Raw genomic sequence first — 17,725 nt, 5'->3', positions numbered from 1 at the left:
AACGACCCACACCAAGTTGATTACAACGTGAAAAACTAGAACAATCACACTGCAGGTGGGAATGTAAAATGCTACAACTGCTTTGAAAAAAGGTTGGCGGTTTCTTAAAAATTTAAACATACAACTCCCATATGATCTAGCCATTTCACTCTTGGGTATTTGCCCAAAAGAAAGGGAGATATAAAAATATATGTCCACAGAAGACCATTCGCAGACGTTCCACTTCATTTGTTAAAGCTTCAAACTGGAAGCAGCCAAATGTCCATTAGCAGGTGAATATATAAACCACGAGAGAACCAAACAATGGAATAAGACTCAGCAGTGAAACAAAGCATGTTATAGATACATGCTTCAACATAGATCAATTTCAAAATAATTATGCTGAGTGAAAAAAAGCTATCCGCAGAAAAAGAGTTCTGCAGGATTCTATTTACATAAAACTCTAGAAACAAACTGATTTATAGTGACAGAAAGATCAGTGTTAGGCTAAGGATGTAAAGGGAAGAGGGAAGGAGGGACTTGAGGAAGAGATTACCAAGGAAAATGAGGAAATTTGGGGACATGATGGCCATGCTCATTGTCATAATTGTGGTAATAATTTCATGGGTGCACATGTATTTCAAAACTTATTAAAGTATACTCCTTATTTTGTTTGTTTCTTTGTTTATTTAGAGATGGTGTCTCACACTGTGTCCCAGGCTGGAGTGCACTGGCAGTATCCATAGCTCACTGCGGCCTTGATCTACTGAGTTCAAGCAGTCCTTCTACCCCAGCCTTCCCAGTAGTGGGGACTACAGGCATGTGTTATCATTCCTGGTTGATTTTTTGGATTTTTTTTTGTAGAAACTGGGTCTCACCATGTTGCCCAGGTTGGTCTGAAACTCCTAAGCTCAAGTGATTCTCCTGTCTTGGCCACCCAAAGTGCTGGGGGATGACAGGCATGAGCCATGATGCCCAGCTTATTTTTTAAATTTAATTTTATTTATTTATTTTACCGCAAGTTCTAGGGTACATGTGCACAATGTGCAACTTTGTTACATATGTATACATGTGCCATGTTGCTGTGCTACACCCGTTAACTCATCATTTACATTAGGTATATCTCCTAATGCTATCCCCCCCAATCTCCCTTCCCCTATCCGCCGGCAGGCCCTGGTGCGTGATGTTCCCCATCCTGTGTCCATGTGTTCTTATTATTCAGTTCCCACTTATGAGTGAGAACATGCAGTGTTTGGTTTTCTGTCCTTGCGATAGTTTGCTCAGAGTGATGGTTTCCAGCTTCATCCATGTTCCTATCAAGGACACGAACTCATCCTTTTTTATGGCTACATAGTATTCCATGGTGTATATGTGCCACATTTTCTTAATCCAGTCTATCATTGATGGACATTTGGGTTGGTTCCAAGTCTTTGCTATTGTGAATAGTGCCGCAATAAACATAGATGTGCATGTGTCTTTATAGCAGCATAATTTATAATAGTTTGGGTATATGCCCAGTAATGGGATGGCTGGGTCAAATGGTATTTCTAGTTCTAAATCCTTGAGGAATTGCCACACTGTCTTCCACAATGGTTGAACTAGTTTACAGTCCCACCAGCAGTGTAAAAGCGGTCCTATTTCTTCACATCCTCTCCAGCACCTGTTGTTTCCCGACTTTTTAATGATTGTCATTCTAACTGGTGTGAGATGGTATCTCATTGAGGTTTTGATTTGCATTTATCTGATGGTCAGTGATGATGAGCATTTTTTCATGTGTCTGTTGGCTGCATACATGTCTTCTTTTGAGAAGTGTCTGCTCATATCTTTTGCCCACTTTTTGATGGGGTTGTTTGATTTTTTCTTGTAAATTTGTTTGAGTTCTTTGTAGATTCCGGATATTAGCCCTTTGTCAGATGAGTAGATTGCAAAAATTTTCTCCCATTCTGTAGGTTGCCTGTTCACTCTGATGGTAGTTTCTTTTGCTGTGCAGAAGCTCTTTAGTTTAATTAGATCCCATTTGTCAATTTTGGCTTTTGTTGCCATTGCTTTTGGTGTTTTAGTCATGAAGTCCTTGCCCATGCCTATGGCCTGAATGGTATTGCCTGGGTTTTCTTCTAGGGTTTTTATGGTTTTAGGTCTAACATTTAAGTCTTTAATCCATCTTGAATTGATTTTTGTATAAGGTGTAAGGAAGGGATCCAGCTTCAGCTTTCTACATATGGCTAGCCAGTTCTCCCAGCATCATTTATTAAACAGGGAATCCTTTCCCTATTTCTTGTTTTTGTCAGGTTCATCAAAGATCAGATGGTTGTAGATGTGTGGTATTATTTCCAAGGGCTCTATTCAGTTCCATTGGTCTGTATCTCTGTTTTGGTACCAGTACCATGCTGTTTTGGTTACTGTAACCTTGTAGTATAGTTTGAAGTCAGGTAGCGTGATGCCTCCAGCTTTGTTCTTTTTGCTTAGGATTGTCTTGGCAATGCGGGCTCATTTTTGGTTCCATATGAACGTAAAAGTAGTTTTTTCCAATTCTGTGAAGGAAGTCATTGGTAGCTTGATGAGGATGGCATTGAATCTATAAATTACCTTGGGCAGTATGGCCATTTTCACGATATTGATTCTTCCTATCCATGAGCATGGAAAGTTCTTTCAGTTGTTTGTGTCCTCTTTTATTTCATTGAGCAGTGGTTTGTAGTTCTCCTTGAAGAGGTCCTTTACATCCCTTGTAAGTTGGATTCCTAGGTATTTTATTCTCTTTGAAGAATGGTGAATGGGAGTTCACTCATGATTTGGCTCTCTGTTTGTCTGTTATTGGTGTACAGGAATGCTTGTGATTTTTGCACACTGATTTTGTATCCTGAGACTTTGTTGAAGTTGCTTATCAGCTTAAGGAGATTTTGGGCTGAGATGATGGGATTTCCTACCATACAATAAACATACAATCATGTCATCTGCAAACAGGGACCATTTGACTTCCTCTTTTCCTAATTGAATACACTTTATTTCTTTCTCTTGCCTGATTGCCCTGGCCAGAACTTCCAACACTATGTTGAATAGGAGTAGTGAGAAAGGGCATCCCTGTCTTGTGCCAGTTTTCAAAGGGAATTTTTCCAGTTTTTGCCCATTCAGTATGATGTTGGCTGTGGGTTTGTCATAAATAGCTCTTATTATTTTGAGATATGTCCCATCAATACCTAGTTTATTGAGAGTTTTTAACATGAAGCGTGGTTGAAATTTGTCAAAGGCCTTTTCTGCATCTATTGAGATAATTATGTGGTTTTGTCTTTGGTTCTATTTATATGCTGGATTACGTTTATTGATTTCCGTATGTTGAACCAGCCTTGCATCCCAGGGATGAAGCCCACTTGATCATGGTGGATAAGCTTTTTGATGTGCTGCTGGATTTGGTTTGCCAGTATTTTATTGAGGATTTTTGCATCGATGTTCATCAGGGATATTGGTCTAAAATTCTCTTTTTTTGTTGTGTCTCTGCCAGGCTTTGGTATCAGGATGATGTTGGCCTCATAAAATGAGTTAGGGAGGATTCCCTCTTTTTCTATTGATTGGAATAGTTTCAGAAGGAATGGTACCAGCTCCTCCTTGTACCTCTGGTAGAATTCAGCTGTGAATCCATCTGGTCCTGGACTTTTTTTGGTTGGTAGGCTATTAATTATTGCCTCAACTTCAGAGCCTGCTATTGGTCTATTCAGAGATTCAGCTTCTTCCTGGTTTAGTCTTGGGAGAGTGTAAGTGTCCAGGAAATTATCCATTTCTTCTAGATTTTCTAGTTTATTTGCATAGAGGTGTTTATAGTATTCTCTGATGGTAGTTTGTATTTCTGTGGGGTCGGTGGTGATATCCCCTTTATCATTTTTTATTGCATCTATTTGATTCTTCTCTCTTTTCTTCTTTATTAGTCTTGCTAGTGGTCTATCAATTTTGTTGAACTTTTCAAAAAACCAGCTCCTGGATTTATTGATTTTTTTAAGAGTTTTTTATGTCTCTATCTCCTTCAGTTCTGCTCTGATCTTAGTTATTTCTTGCCTTCTGCTAGCTTTTGAATGTGTTTGCTCTTGCTTCTCTAGTTATTTTAATTGTGATATTAGGGTGTCAATTTTAGATCTTTCCTGCATTCTCTTGTGGGCATTTAGGGCTACAAATTTCCCTCTACACACTGCTGTAAATGTGTCCCAGAGACTCTGGTATGTTGAGTTTGTTCTCATTGGTTTCAAAGAACATCTTTATTTCTGCCTTCATTTTGTTATGTACCCAGTAGTCATTCAGGAGCAGGTTGTTCAGTTTCCATGTAGTTGAGCGGTTTTGATTGAGTTTCTTAGTCCTGAGTTCTAGTTTGATTACACTGTGGTCTGAGAGACAGTTTGTTATAATTTCTGTTCTTGTACATTTGCTGAGGAATGCTTTACTTCCAACTATGTGGTCAGTTTTGGACTAAGTGAGATGTGGTGCTGAGAATAATGTATATTCTGTTGATTTGGGGTGTAGAGTTCTGTAGATGTCTATTAGGTCCACTTGGTGCAGAGCTGAGTTCAATTCCTGGATATCCTTGTTAACTTTCTGTCTCGTTGATCTGTCTAATGTTGACAGTGGGGTGTTAAAGTCTCCCATTATTATTGTATGAGAGTCTAAATCTCTTTGTAGGTCTCTCAGGACTTGCTTTATGAATCTGGGTGCTCCTGTATTGGGTGCATATATATTTAAGATAGTTAGCTCTTCTTGTTGAATTGATCCCTTTACCATGATGTAATGCCCTTGTTTGTCTCTTTTGATCTTTGATGGTTTAAAGTCTGTTTTATCAGAGACTAGGACTGCAACCCCTGCCTTTTTTTGTTTTCCATTTGCTTGGTAGATCTTCCTCCATCCCTCTATCTTGAGCCTATGTGTGTCTCTGCACATGAGATGGGCCTCATGAATACAGCACACTGATGGGTCTTGACTCTTTATCCAATTTGCCAGTCTGTGTCTTTTAATTGGAGCATTTAGCCCATTTACATTTAAGGTTAATATTGTTATGTGTGAATTTGATCCTGTCAATATGATGTCAGCTGGTTATTTTGCTCATTAGTTGTTGCAGTTTCTTCCTAGTATCAAAGGTGTTATTTGGCATGTTTTTGCAGTGTCTGGTACCGGTAGTTCCTTTCCATGTTTAGTGCTTTCTTCAGAAGCTCTTGTAAGGCAGGCCTGGTGGTGACAAAATCTCTCAACATTTGTTTGCCTGTAAAGTATTTTATTTCTCCTTCACTAATGAAGCTTAGTTTGGCTGGATATGAAATTCTGGGTTGAAAACTCTTTTCTTTAAGAATGTTGAATATTGGCCCCCACTCTCTTCTGGCTTGTAGAATTTCTGCTGAGAAATCCACTGTTAGTCTGATGGGCTTCCCTTTGCGAGTAATCCAACCTTTCTCTCTGGCTACACTTAATGTTTTTTCCTTTGTTTCAACTTTGGTGAATCTAACAACTATGTGTCTTGGAGTTGCCCTTCTCGATGAGTATGTTTGTGGCATTCTCCATATTTCCTGAATTTGAATGTTGGCCTGCCTCTCTAGGTTGGGGAAGTTCTCCTGGATGATATCCCGAAGATATCATCCAACTTGGGTCCATTCGCCCCATCACTTTCAGGTACACCAATCAGATATAGATTTGGTCTTTTCACGTAATGCCATATTTCTTGGAGGTTTTGTTCATTTCTTTTTACTCTTTTTTCTCTAAACTTCTCTTCTCACTTCATTTCATTCATTTGATCTTCAATCACTGATACCCTTTCTTCCATTTGATCAAATCTGCTACTGAAGCTTGTGTATGTGTCACGTAGTTCTGGTGCCATGGTTTTCAGCTCCATCAGGTCATTTAAGGACTTCTCTACACTGTTTATTCTAGTTAGTCATTTGTCTACTCTTTTTTCAAGGTTTTTAGCTTCTTTGCAATGGGTTTTAACATCCTCCTTTAGTTCGGAGAAGTCTGTTATTACTGATCGTCTGAAGCCTTCTTCTCTCAACTCGTCAAAGTCATTCTCCATCCAGCTTTGTTCCGTTGCTGGTGAGGAGCTGTGTTCCTTTGGAGGAGAAGAGGTGCTCTGAGTTTTAGAATTTTCAGCTTTTCTGCTCTGGTCTCTCCCCATCTTTGTGGTTTTATCTACCTTTAGTCTTTGATAATGGTGACGTACAGATGGGGTTTTGGTGTGGATGCCCTTTCTGTTTGTTAGTTTTCCTTCTAACAGTCAGGACCATCAGCTGCAGGTCTGTTTGAGTTTGCTGGAGGTCCACTCCAGACCCTGTTTGCCTGGGTATCACCAGCGGAGGCTGCAGAACAGCAAATATTGCTGCCTAATCCTTCCTCTGGAAGCTTCATCTCAGAAAGGCACCTGGCCTTATGAAGTATCAGTCGCCCCTATACTGGGAGGTGCCTCCCAGTTAGGCTACTATGGGGTCAGGGACCCACTTGAGGAGGCAGTCTGTCCATTCTCAGATCTCAAAAACTCCATGCTGGGAGAACCACTACTCTCTTTAAAGCTGTGGGTCAGGGACGTTTAAGTCTACAGAAGTTTCTGCTGCCTTTTGTTCAACTATGTCCTGCCCCTAGAAGTGGAGTCTACAGAGGCAGGCAGGCATCCTAGAGCTCAGATGGGCTCCACCCAGTCTGAGCTTCCTGGCTGCTTTGTTTACCTACTCAAGCCTCAGCAATGGCGGGCGCTTCTCCCCCAGCCTCTCTGCCACCTTGCAGTTCAATCTCAGACTGCTGTGCTAGCAGTGAGCAAGGCTCCATGGGCGTGGGACCCTCCGAGCCAGTCAGGGGATACAATCTCCTGGTGTGCCCTTTGCTAAGGCCATTGGAAAAGCGCAGTATTAGGCTGGGAATGTCCCGATTTTCCAGGTGCCCTCTGTCACGTCTTCCCTTTGCTAGGAAAGAGAATTCCCAGACCCCTTGCGCTTCCCAGGTGGGGCAATACCCTGCCCTGCTCTATGGGCTGCACCCACTTGTCTGGCAAGGCCCAGTGAGATGAACCCAGTACCTCAGTTGGAAATGCAGAAATCACCCGTCTTCTGCGTTGTTCATGCTGGGAGCTGCAGACTGGAGCTGTTCCTATTCGGCCATCTTGGCACCATCCCCCTTTATATTATTTTTTTTGAGACAAGCTCTCACTCTTTTGCTCAGGGTGGAGCGCAGTGGTACAGTCATGGCTCACAGGCATGAGTCACAATGCCCATACCAAATAGCATACTTTAAATATGCATAGTTTATCATATGACAAGTATACATCAATAAAGCTGCTTTTACAAGGGTATGGTGATAAGTAACTTGGCCAAAGTCCCACAATAACAAAATGCCATAGAGTAGATTCACCACATTTTTTTTCTTTTTTTGAGAGGAAGTCTTGCACTGTCGCCCAGGCTGGAGTGCAGTAGCGCGATCTCAGCCCACTGCAACCTCTGCCTCCTGGGTTCAGGAGATTCTCCTACCTCAGCCTATCGAGTAGCTGGGACTACAGGTGCGTGCCACCACGCACAGCTAAGTTTTGTATTTTTAGTAGAGATGGGCTTTCGCCATTTGGCCAGGATGGTAGCGATCTCTTGATCTTGTGATCCCCCTGCCTTGACCTCCCAAAGTGCTAGGATTACAGGTGTGAGCCACTGCGCCTGGCCAGATTCACCACATTTAATGAGTCCTCTATGATTGGATATAGAGATTTTGTCAATTAGAAATAAAACTGTGATGCAATCTCTCTAGCTGTTTGGTATCTTTAATTATATTGAAACCTATTTCTCTTTTTCTTAAACCCAGTTTCAAGAAGTAGAATTACTACATGGGTCAAAGACTATGGACATTTCTAAGGCTATTAAACAAGTGGGTCTACAGGAAGCTTGTAGGAAGACCATGCCATCTGTTCCTTTAATTAGCCCATGTTCCATCAGAACACTTTCTTACCATGAAGGAGTAAATAAGTTCCCTTTTATCTCTTATTTTAGCCCATGATTTCCCCATTCCTGACTTCCTGTGGAAATATAGACAATGAAAGGGTCCCTCTGAGCTCTTAGTTTGCCAGCCTGTGAGATGAGCTTATGACCCATCTCTCTCCTTGGTAGCTGTGAGGCATGAGGACAGCAGTGGTGGGCAGAGCCTTCCATGAGGACATGGGACTTGGACCAGTCCACTCTGGGATGCCCTTGGCTAAAATCAGCTCCCTGTGAGCCACATGCACCAGGAGCAGTGCCCTACCTGCTCCCAGAACTAGGGAACAGTGCTGCTGTCCCCCATTTGTTGGTGTCCACCTCTAGAATGCCCATTGGATTGATTATGATGTTTTTGGACATCTTCTTGTACTTCCCAATCCACAGTGAGATGGTGAGCCGGTTGAGGTGCCCTGTGTACATAAAGGTCTCACTGTCCCACTTTTTCCATTCCAAACACCTGCAATCACAGGACAGAGGCTAATCTGGCCCCACAAGGGATCCCAAGAGCAGCTCACAGCCCTGCTTTCAGAAAGAGGGAGATGGGAAACAAACCTCAATCCAGGCACTGGGAGAAACAAAACAAGGAAGAGGCCCCCTGTCACCTCCTTGGCTAGTGAGGCCTGCAGAAAAGCTAACAAGTTGCTACAACACAAGGCAGAATGAAGAAAGAACTAGAATATAGGAGCAAGGTGTTTTGAAAACATTAATTCTTTTTTTTCTTTTTTCTTTTCTTTTTATTTTTGAGACAGAGTTTCACTTTTGTTGCCCAGGCTGGAGTGGAAACTGCAACCTCTACCTCCCGGGTTTGAGTGATTCTCCTGGCTTAGCTCCCTGAGTAGCTGGGACTACAAGTGTTTGTCACCATGCCCGGCTAATTGTATTCTTAGTAGAGATGGGGTTTCACCATGTTGGCCAGGTTGGTCTTGACCTCAGGTGATCCACCTGCCTTGGTCTCCCAAATTGCTGAGATTACAGGTATGAGCCAAGGCGCCCGGCCTGAAAACATAAATCCTAACTGGGAAGTTTGAAAAAGGTTTTGTAATGGTGATAGTAGTGATTGTAAAAAAAAATCATTACCACTACTGGGTATCCTCACTGTGCTAGGTGTCTATTGCACACTGTCTTGTTTAATTCTCTCAACAATCCCAGGAAGTTAGGATGACACCATTTTGTAGATGAGGAAACTCAGTGGCAAAATAACTTGATCAAGGTCACATAACTAGTAAATGGCAAAGCCCAGATTCGTAGCCAGGATTATTGAATTTCAGGTCTGGAAAAATCGATGGACTCGTGGTAATAGTCCATAGGATAATAGCTAACACCTATTGAGGCTTATTACATGCCAAGCCCTGTTCTAAACATTTGTATGTGTTAACTCATGTATCACCTTGAGGGAAAGAAAAGGGACAGGGAAGGACCACCAAGCCAATGAAATAAAGAGCTCTTGCAAAACCTCTAATGTAAGTGACTAGAGCTCAAACACAGAGAACAACTGTCCCAGGATGACAAGCCCATTAGGACCATTAGGAACACGGAAGGAAGTGTACCCTTCCTACTGAGATCTGTTTTTTTTTTTTTTTGTTTTTTTTTTTTTTTTTTTTGAGACAGAGTCTCACTCTATCATTCAGGCTGGAGTGCAGTGAGACAATATCAGCTCACTGAAACCTCCACCTCCCAGGTTCAAGGGTTCTCCTTCCTCAGCTTCCCAAGTATCCGAGATTACAGGTGTTCACCACCACAACTGGCTAATTTTTGTATTTTTAGTACAGAAGGGGTTTCTCCATGTTGGCCAGGCTGAACTCAAGTGATTTGCCCACCTCAGCCTCCCAAAGTGCTGGGATTACAGGTGGTGAACCACTGCACCTAGCCCCTCTTCATCTGCTTCTAACAATCCCTGTCTTCCTTTGGCTCAGGTAAGGCTAATTCTACTCACTGTGCCCCAGAAGGCACATGACTAAAGGCTGATTTTATTCTCCTGGCCACAGAGACAGGTTTAGAGATGGGCCTATGACCCAAATCAGGCCAACAAGACTGGTTCTAGGAAAGGCACTCTGCCTTTGTGGGAGTTGCTAAGCCGAATCTAAGCCTGAAAACTTCTGGGGCCTCTACAGGAAGACAGGCTGCAAAGAATGAAGTCGACCTAAAGGAAAGGAGAGACAAGAAATAGCAGATGTATGAAAAGATGGAAATGGGGAAGAGAAGGATCCTGGATCCAGCCATGCCTGATCCAGTTTTATTCCTGGACTTTAAAATCCTTTCTTGCTCAAGCAAGTATGATTTGAGCTTCTTTTACTCGCAACCAAAAGGCTGGTCAAATACTGGTCAGGCCTCCTAGAGAAAATCGCACTGGAGTTGGCCAGGCAAACAGCTCCACATGGAAAAGGGCTTTCCTACTATAAAAGGCCAGGGAGCTGGGAGAGAGCTGGTGTTGATGAAGGGATTCTTGTAAGTTAGGGGTGAAGGAACAAGTGGTTGAATTCCATGGCCAATCATGCCTCCCTTCCCAACTCTGCAGCCCCAGGACTTGATACAACCCCAGAGGTGGGAGGGACTGAGTTGGGACACTGTATTTAAGCTGGAGAGTCACATGAAGTGAACGCAGAAGTCAGAAAGCCTGAGGCACTGGGTGGACTGGATCCTGACTAGAGCCAGCCAAGATTTTACGCAGGGAGCCAGTGCCATGAAAACCTACTCTTGGGACTATGTGTAGGTCAAAGAGAGGTGTGGGGTACCTGGAAAAAGGGCAACTGATCAGACAGCTATTACAACAAGCCAGGGATGAGGCAAAGGAATCAGAACTACAGGAGGGAAGGGAATGGGTGGGAAGATTGTCAAGAATTTTGGCTCTGAAATCAGGGTAATCTGGATTCCAGCCCCATTGACTAGCTAGGCCATACTGGATACACCACTCACACCAGAAACTCAATTTTCCCCATTTGTAAAACCAGCACAAGGCCTACCAGGGTTGCTGTGAGCATTAGAAATAATGGACATCAATGGCTCATGGCAGGTCCAGGGCAGTGGGTAGTCCAGCTGGGCCTCTTGTCTTCCTGCCCACAGTGAATCCTGTAGTTTAGTTGAGGTTAAGAAGTGCTGGCTAGGCTGCTTGGAGCCAGGTCTCATGGGCCAGAGGTGAGTCAGATAAGTGTCCCTGATTTCCAGGAGCTCATAGTCTGATGGAGGAGACAGGAAGAAAAATGGAGAATCTGAACTCATGGAAATAGCTGGGAAAGAGGATGCAATTGAGGAGAAAGGGTAGGCAGGGCTCTGGGGCTAAGACTGTGACCAGCAGAACCAAGGGAAGCAGGCAAAGCGCCTCGAGACGCTGCCTTCCCCCAATCAGACCCGAGGTCTCATCTCTCATAGGAGTGGCTCTCCCCATCCATGCTCAGGCTCTTGCTGCAGCACCCCAAGCAGAGCTCACAGAATACAGAGGCTGCTAGGCCTATGGAAGGGTGGCAGCAGGAAACAGAAGCTCTCTGCAACCTGATGCCAGCAAGAGAGGAACAGAAGGAGGGGCAGCGGGAGCCAAGACACAGCCCAGGCCCCACAACCAGGCCAGCCCTGGACGCAGAGTAGGCTCCAACTGGGACATGGAACAACTGCATCTGTCAAGGAGTGAACCCTCCCTCGCCGGAGGCTATGAGGCTCTTCCCTCGGGATCCTGCGCTGAGTTCCACCTTCTTACTTTAGTCCTCTCCTCTAAACCGGACAGAAGCACCTTGCTCAAAACTCAAACCTGGCAGCAAGGCCCTCTACAACCTAGCTCCAAGCTGACTTTCCAATCTTCTCCCCCTCCTGCCCTAGGCTTTCTCCTTTCCGGGCCTTTGCTCACACCATTCCCAGGCGCCCACACACCTTCGCCCAATCATTTCCTCCATTTCCCATTCTCCAGGCCCACTTCCGCCTACCGAAAGCCTTTCCTCCTGTGAGATGCTTGGACCAGGTGAGTTACCTGGTTTTTTTTGTTTGTTTGTTTTGTTTTTTTGATGAGGAGTCTCGCTCTGTCGCCCAGGCTGGAGTGCAACGGCGCAATCTCTGCTTACTGCAACCTCTACCTCCTGGGTTCAAGCAATTCTCCTGCCTCAGCCTCCCGAGTAGCTGGGATTACAGGCGCCCACCACCATGCCCAGCTAATTTTTGTATTTTTAGTACAGACGGGGTTTCACCGTGCTGGTCAGGGTGCTCTCGAACTCCTGACCTCGTGATCTGCCTACCTCGGCCTCCCAAATGCTGGGATTACAGGCGTGAGCCACCGCGCGCGGCCTATCTTAGCATTCTTTATATCCACCCCAGGTACCCGCACATGCCCTGCACACAGCGTACACATCCGGGCAATGTTCTGTTTCCCTCGCACCCTTTTTTTGTTGTTGTTGTTGTTGTTGTTGTTGTTGTTGTTGTTGTTAATTTATTTGGTTCCAATCCCCCTCCAATGCCAGCTCTCCATGAAGTCCTGGCTCCCGCCTGCACCGCACCTCCCTTGCTGCCTTAAGTCCCACTTTCCCTGTCACCCGTGTTCCCGTGGCTCTGGGCCCCCGGCCGCAGCAGGCGCGCTCTTCTGCTTCTGGCTGTCCCGCTGGCGCTGCTGCGCTTACACACCCCCCGGCGCGCAGTCGTTGGTAGATGTGGAAGGTACCGAGAGTCGTAGGAGGAAGAGGCGCGCTGACACCCAGCCTCTTCCCGCGCACCCAGAGCAGGAAGAGCAGCGCCCACCCGGCCAGCGACGGGGCGGGCCCCACTGTGCCGCGCGCACTCCGAGCGGGGAGGATTCAGCTAGGCAGGAGATTCCCCAGCCACTGAGGGTGGAAAACTGGCCTTGACCTCAGCAGGTCACGTCACTTCGTGTGCACAAGGCCTCGAGAGACACTTTTTGAAAAAATTTTGAGGTACTTTTCTTTTTTGTCTTTTTCTTTTCTTTTTTTCTGAGACAGAGTCTCGCTCTGTCGAGACTCACACCACCTTGCTCCGCGCCCATCCCAATCCGCACCCGCCTCCCAGGAACCCGGGCTAGCCCTCCGCCTCACAATTGTCTCGGGGCCCGGAGGGTCGGTGGCCAGTGGCCCGGGAGGTGATCACTGAGCAGTCGTGCTGGGGAATCAGACCAGGAACTCGCTGCTCTCATTGGCTGCGGGAGTCAGACCGTCCCACCCTCTTCTCCCAGCCGCCGCGGCAAGGCCGGGGCGAAAGGAACATGGGCGCTGCTGGGGTCCTGGGCGCTCTGCGGGTCCGGGACTCAGGGCTCCTTAGGTGGCAACTTGTGGACACAGCCAGTAAGCGGTAAGGCGTCAGGTGTCCTCCCGAGGGGTGGGAGGCGCCCTGGCCTCGATTCATCCTTCAGCTAGGCAGGAGATTCCCCAGCCACTGAGGCTGGAAAACTGGCCTTGACCTCAGCAGGTCATGTCACTCCATGTGCACAAGACCTCGAGAGACAGTTTTTGAAAAATTTTTGAGGCACTTTTCTTTTTTGTCTCTTTTCTTTTTTTCTGAGACAGAGGCTGGCTGTGTCGCCCAGTCTGGAGTGCAATGACGCGATCGCGGCTCACTGCAACCTCCACCTCCCGGGTTCAAGCGATTCTCCTGCCTCAGCCTCCCGAGCAGCTGGGATTACAGGCGCCCGCCACCGCGCCCGGCTAATTTTTGTATTTTTGTGTATATATATATTTTTTGGTACAGAAGGTTTCGCCATATTGGCCAGGCCGGTCTCCAACTCTTGACCTCAGGTGATCCGCCGGCTTCAGCCTCCCCAAGTGCTGGGATTACAGGCGTCAGCCACCGCACCGGGCCCAGGCGCTTTTCAAAAATGTATTTGAGCTGTGCGGCAGTCCTGGGCAGTAGGTTGTGGTGAATCTCATGTATTCCCGTTGCAATGCCCTACTCCCAAATAAACATCTTCTCTTTGAGAGAGCCTTTCTCTGTTTGTTATTTTGGTTGGCAGCTTGAAAACATATAATAAAGCCGGGCGCTATGGCTCACATCTGTAATCCCAGCACTTTGGGAGGCGGGTGGATCACTTGAGGTCAGGAGTTCCAGACCAGCCTGGGCAATAATGGCTAAAACCTGTCTCTACTGAAAATACAAAACTTAGCTGGGCGTGGTGGCAGGCGCCTGTAAACTCAGCTACTCGGGAGGCTGAGGCAGGAGATCCCTTGAATCTGGGAGACCGAGGTTGTGGTGAGCTGAGATTGCACCATTGCATTCCAGCCTGAGTGACAGCCAGACTCGGCCTCAAAAGAAAAAAAAAGAAAAGAAATAGAAAGAAAAGAAAACAGATAATAAGGAAAATTCACTGAACCTTGCTCATTATAATGAATGTTTGGAGACAATTTAAGTGTCTTTTAATAACAGACTAATTGAATAAATTAAGCTACACACAGATGAGTGTGCATACACACACATTTATACACAACTTGTGTGTGTGTGTGTGTGTGTGTGTGTGTGTGTGTATATATATATATATATATTTTTTTTTTTTTTTAAACGGAGTCTTGCTCTCTGGCCCAGGCTCAAATGCAGTGGCATCAGCTTGGCTCACTACAACCTCCTCTCCCGAGTTCAAGCGATTCTCCTGCCTCAGCCTCCTGAGTAGCTGGAATCACAGGTGTGCACCACCACACCCAGATACTTTTTGTATTTTTAGTAGAGATGGGGTTTCACCATGTTGGCCAGGCTGGTCTTGAACACCTGATCTCAAATGATCCACCCACCTCGGCCTTCCAAACTGCTGGGATTACGGGCATAAGCCACCATGCCTGGCTTGTATCTATCTATCTATCTATCCATCCATCCATCTATCTTTTCAGAAGAGATATGATCTTGCAATGTTGTCCAGGCTCTGGGCAAATATATTTCTTTTTAACTTTATCATATTATTTTTAATTATTTTAAAAGTTTAAAAGATTATAACTTTATCATATTATTAGTAAATACACGTAACATGACTGAACTGTATAATAAAATATATTTGATTCTAAATTTTATGTTATGTATTTTTACCACAAACAAAATTTAAAATGACACCTAAAAGAGTTATAAACTTGTTCAAAATTTGCCTTCAAACCTCAAAAGTATTTCTCTCACACTAAAATAATATAAACAATAAATAGATTTTAAAATTAAGAAAATTTCCATGACTACTCACCTAGACAGAACCAAACAATTATTGGCCACCAGCCAAGAATAAAAATATACAAATCATAAACAAAATAGAGGTAGTATTTATACAAGCAAACAAACACATAGATAATTATATTGACAATAGACATAGGGCTGATTCATATTTGACTTTTGTCCCACACTCTTAAGGTGTACAGAGTTGAATATTGTCATACAAAATTATAATATATAAATTAAAACTAAAAACACAATAAGCTGATGTGAAGTGGCTTACCCTAAAACACAAAATACAGAAATATAAAATTGCAAAACAGAGTTAAACATTAATCAAAAAAATTCTGACTCGTATATTGCACTTTGTAGAAACCAGAAACACAATGAACTGATGTGAGGCATCCTACTCTAAAAAAAATACAGAAATATAAAATTACAAAACATAATTAAGATAAGCTTTCACCCATAAAATCCTGAGTAAACGTAGTGTTTATTCTAGATAACTACATTTTTTTTTTTTTTTTTTTTTTTTTTTTAGATGGAGTCTTGCTCTGTCACCCAGGCTGGAGTATGGTGGCAGGATTGCAGCTCACTGCAACCTCCACCTCCCAGGTTGAAGCAGTTCTCCTGCCTCAGCCTCCAGAGTAGTTGGGATTACAGGCACCCACCACCATGCCCAACTAGTTTTTGTATTTTTAGTAGAGATGGGGTTTCGCCATGTTGGCCAAGCTGGTCTCGAGCTTCTGACCTAAAGTGATCCACCTGCCTCGGCCTCCCAAAGTGCTGGGATTACAGGCATGAGCCGTCGCCCCCCCGACCAGAAAACCACAATTTTCAACTCTGCCTGTGCAGCCATGAAGAGCATGAGTTTTGAATCATTAGCCTACAGTTAGGGCAACAACATTTCAGAGAAAACACATTATAATTATTCTTAAAGAGCTTTGATGAGAAAGTTTTAAGGAATAAAAATTTAAATAATACTAGAGAAATTTAAACTATGCTATTGATACATTGCTGCTCTTCTTACATATAGTAGTAAGGCTGTAATCTAGCCTTTAGAAGAAAAGTCTTACATTTCTAAATACAAGAACAATATAAATATAGTAAGTAGGGTATAAAATGTTGATATATAAAAAATTAGGAATAAATTGTACTAACATTCAGATAAAGTTTTAGGAACATGGATGGAAATGCTAATAATAATATTCTACCTACAGTTAATTAAACATACAAGCCAAATATCTTTTTTTTTTTTTTTGAGACGGAGTCTCGCTCTGCCGCCCAGGCTGGAGTGCAGTGGCCAGATCTCGGCTCACTGCAAGCTCCACATCCCGGGTTCACGCCATTCTCCTGCCTCAGCCTCCCGAGTATCTGGGACTACAGGCGCCCGCCACCTCGCCCGGCTAGTTTTTTGTATTTTTTTTTAGTAGAGACGGGGTTTCACCGTGTCAGCCAGGATGGTCTCGATCTCCTGACCTCATGATCTGCCCGTCTCGGCCTCCCAAAGTGCTGGGATTACAGGCTTGAGCCACCGCGCCCGGCCTCAAGCCAAATATCTTAATAAATTATTATGTTACTTTATTTTAACATACACGTTCAAGCATGTTATTTTAGAACTTTTGAAACCAAAATTACAGACAAATATGACATATGACAACTCAGAAAGTGAAAACACAGCCATGGTAATCTTCATATTAAAGAAGACAGAAGTATAAAATAATAATTGAGAAATAAGGTAACAATTGGGAATTTTCTATATGTATAACAATGTTCTAAGTTTTCTTATGGCATAAGCTTTTGCAAGAAATCTATGAAATGAGTACACACAGTAAACTCCCTTATAGTACAGGCTGTTGGCATATAGAGTTTAAATTTCTAAGATTAGCTCCTACTAAGAAAGAGAAAATTTTTAAGTGAAATAATTAGATTTTTCTCTGAGTCTTATGGCTGGGTACGGTGGCTCACGCCTGTAATCCCAACACTTTGGGAGGCCGAGGCGGGCAGGTCACGAGGTCAAGAGATCGAGATCATCCTGGCCAACATGGTAAAACCCCATCTCTACTAAAAATACAAAAAGTGGCTGGGCATGGTGGTGTGCCCCTGTAGTCTCAGCTACTGGGGAGGCTGAGGCAGGAGAATCGCTTGAACCCGGGAGGTGGAGGTTGCACTGAGCTGAGACAGTGCTACTACACTCCAGCCTGGTGACAGACTGAAAGTCTGTCTCAAAACAAAACAGTCTTATAAAAAGAATATAGGGATAAATGGCTTAAAAGTTAGTTGGAAAAAATGGAAGGTTCTGATAAACTTTCACATTTCAAAGTGATGAAACAAACAAACAGCACTACCAAAAAAGAATACTTCAAAAATTAGAAAAAAAGAGACTTTCAAAGATTAAAAAAAAAAAAAAAAGAGCTAAGGGTGTTCAACACCAGGATATTTCTAGAAAAAATGTTAAAGAGAGTTCATTATGTTGAAAAATGAAATGATACTGGACAGCATCATAAAACTGTATGAAAATATTAAGATCTGTGTTGAATGTAAATATAGATGCAGATATACAATTTTCCACTATAATAATAAAGGTGCATAAAATTGCTAAATCTTGACTTGGCATGGTGGCTCATGCCTGTACCCAGCACTTTGGGAGACTGAGGCAGGCCGATCACTTGAAA

This window comes from Macaca fascicularis, chromosome 3, assembly GCF_037993035.2.
Source record: "Macaca fascicularis isolate 582-1 chromosome 3, T2T-MFA8v1.1".
In the NCBI taxonomy this organism is placed as follows: Eukaryota; Metazoa; Chordata; class Mammalia; order Primates; family Cercopithecidae; genus Macaca; species Macaca fascicularis.
This window is presented reverse-complemented; position numbering follows the sequence as displayed.